This window comes from Dipodomys spectabilis, unplaced genomic scaffold (genome assembly GCF_019054845.1).
Source record: "Dipodomys spectabilis isolate Male_0828 unplaced genomic scaffold, ASM1905484v1 ptg000483l, whole genome shotgun sequence".
NCBI lineage: Eukaryota > Metazoa > Chordata > Mammalia > Rodentia > Heteromyidae > Dipodomys > Dipodomys spectabilis.
The window spans coordinates 3,081,680-3,084,542 of NW_024871160.1; the positions used below are offsets into that span (position 1 = coordinate 3,081,680).

At 33.8% G+C, this 2,863-nt stretch overlaps 1 pseudogene; it reads left to right on the top strand.

Moving 5' to 3' along the window:
• Window positions 1–1,071: 1,071 nt before the first annotated feature.
• On the top strand, window positions 1,072–1,168 carry LOC122098661 (annotated as a pseudogene).
• The last annotated feature ends 1,695 nt before the right edge of the window (window positions 1,169–2,863 follow it).

A 2,863-nucleotide genomic window follows, 5' to 3' on the forward strand; every position in this document is an offset into this window, starting at 1 on the left:
AATATAAAATCAGCACATATAAATATAAAATACATAATAATATATAATATTAAAAAATGTTTTGCATTGTTCTCTTGTGGTAAGGGTATCAAAGGCAACGGTTTTATTTTCTTTTTTTTCTTTTTGCTTATGTGGTGCTGAGGAATCAAACCCAGGGACTCAGGCATGCAAGGCAAGTGCTCTACCACTGAGCCACCAGAGGCAACGGTTTTAAATATTATTCCATTACCTCTACCTCAGTGTTTGATAGAATTAGAGCTAAAACATTACCATTCGGAGATATGCAGCCTAGAGGCAAGAGGAAATACTGTGATTAAAACATTACCAATTTAAGGCCTAATAATGAGGAGAAACATATGGACTTCTCCTGGAGCTATGGAATATTTTTGGTGATAGAAAATCAGTGGTGTAAATTCCTGCCTGGTTGGATGGTAGACAGGCCAAGACATTAGGTAATCATACATATGAACAATTTTTTCACCTTCTTGGCTTTAGTTTCTTTTGAAATGTTAGGGTGTAATAAACAATTATATTTTGAAAAAATACCTTCTAGTCTGAACAGTTCTGTCTGAACTGTTTGTCTGTCTATGATCCCTTGTAACAGACTAGTTTTGCTCCAATAAGACAATCTATGCTGTCAGGGTAAGATTCTGGTTGGTCTGTTCCTACATGGAGCAAGGGTAAAGGGTCAGGGAGACATTTGTGCCAGAAAGACCTCATTTGGGAAATTTTAAGCAGCAGAAGTTTAGAAGTAGCTCTTAAGCAAGGCTTACTTTGAATCCATTAGCTCCACAAAGCTAAATCAGTTAATAAATAAGTACTTGAAAATCCGTCACCTTTGGCCCAAGCTATAAAGGCTTCAAAGTATGATCCAATTTCAAATGAAAAAATTGCAAATATGAGCAATCGAACAAATAATATAAGTTTTTTCCACCATGCACAGAATTTTACAGAAATAAGATGAATAGCAATTTGGGGAACAATAAGGTTTCCTTGTTATAAATAGGCAACCAAAGATATATACCTGTCTTAAGATTGCATCATTAACTACTTAAATTTACAGGATACTACATGCTTCAGCAGCACGTCTACCTGAATTACAAAACAGAGATTTTCATGGCTCTTGTACAAGGATGATATGAAAATTTGTGAAGTATTGCATATTTTTTATTCTTGAGATGCAAGTAATAATTAAAAAGTTGATTACAAATATACAAGTGTAAGAATACATGTAATTCATAGAAATAAAAGTTAGTTTGACATCATTCAATCTTCACCTTTTTAGAAAGGCCTTTACATAGCATAACCTTTATAAAACTTTTGAAATAAGATAACATTGCCATTTTATCCTAAAGAAATAAAATTCTATAAGGACCTAGGAATTAAAGCAATCTTAAATTGTTTCTATATGGAATGCAATCTGAAAGGACACATTTATTAATGAACCTATATATTATAAAACAATGTCAAATTCAAAGTATTATATCTAGGAGAGAATGAAATAGGTTATGGACATTATACAAACAGAATACTATATGTTTTTAAATATACTTTTTTCAGACAAGCACCAGAAATATCTTTAGTTTCTGTACTACTCATTTCAACAGATAAATTAAAATTATTTATGATTAAAAAATCACAAACTCTATAGAAATCATTATAGGTGTATACAAACAACTCGAATATATTTTGACATCAAAGTCAGGAAATTCACTTGGAAGAATACCATGGAATCCATGAATTTTTAAAGTAAGATCTTGCTGTTGCTTTGTATTGTGAAAATATTTTGTATGGACACATAGGATGGACTGGCAATTTTGAAATTTAAGAAACTTAACGGAACCATTAGGACTTAGGAGAACAATTTGTAGTTATCCTTTTGGCAATATCAAATGCAGTTTCTTCCAAGTTGTGCTTCAGACCTGGTTTGATATAATGGTTCACCAGAAGGAGATCCAACATATCTTTGGTATATCTATTCCCAGCAGCAAGATGCAAGGGGGTCAAGAGGCCTTTAGTTTGGGCATTGGTATCTGTATCATGATGCAATAAAGAAGCCACTCTGGTATTATTCCATGTATAAGTACTGTGCAGGGGTGTCCAGCCATTCAGCTATTACATGAATATCTGCCTTGAGCCACCAACTCATGGACAATGTCTAAGTGTCCACTGTAGGCTTCTCGATGAAGAGGGGTATACTCATCGTCATCCCTAGTATTCACATGAGTGGCCTTTTTGGAAAGTCGTCTCTGCACTGTAGTAAATCGATTATATTCAGAAGAACAAAGAAGAAATTTGCTTGGATCCTATTCCATTTTTTTCTTGCAATTGATACCATTTCTCACTTTTTCATCTTGTTCCTCAACTTCATCAGAATTGCCTAACCAGAGACTTTGAGTGCCAGTGAGAATGAGCTGTCCATGTATTCCCCCAATAGTTCACATTGGATGAAATGGTCAGAAAAATCCGGTGAATTTTTTGCATCTGTTTTTTTCACTATTATTTATTTTCTCTTTTTTCATTTTTACTATTCTAAATTACTCTAACTGGAGAGTAGGGAATTGGTAAAGAGCAGAGGAAAGATTTTCCTGCATATTCAAGTTACAGACTGAAAATGAGGACCAGTGGTGTCTTCATGTGCAGCTTATTCTAGGAATGAGAAAATAAGAAATAATGCCTTCTATGTAAATGAATTGGGAATGACAGAGCAGAAAGTGAAATGATGCAACCAAAAATATAAAAGCAAAATAAATTAGGATAATTAAGGAGCAATCATATTACCTATGAGAACCATGAAATGGAAAGAAGAGAGAGACAGATGTGCATTGATCTAGCTAGCCACAAAATCCATCCCTCTGATCAA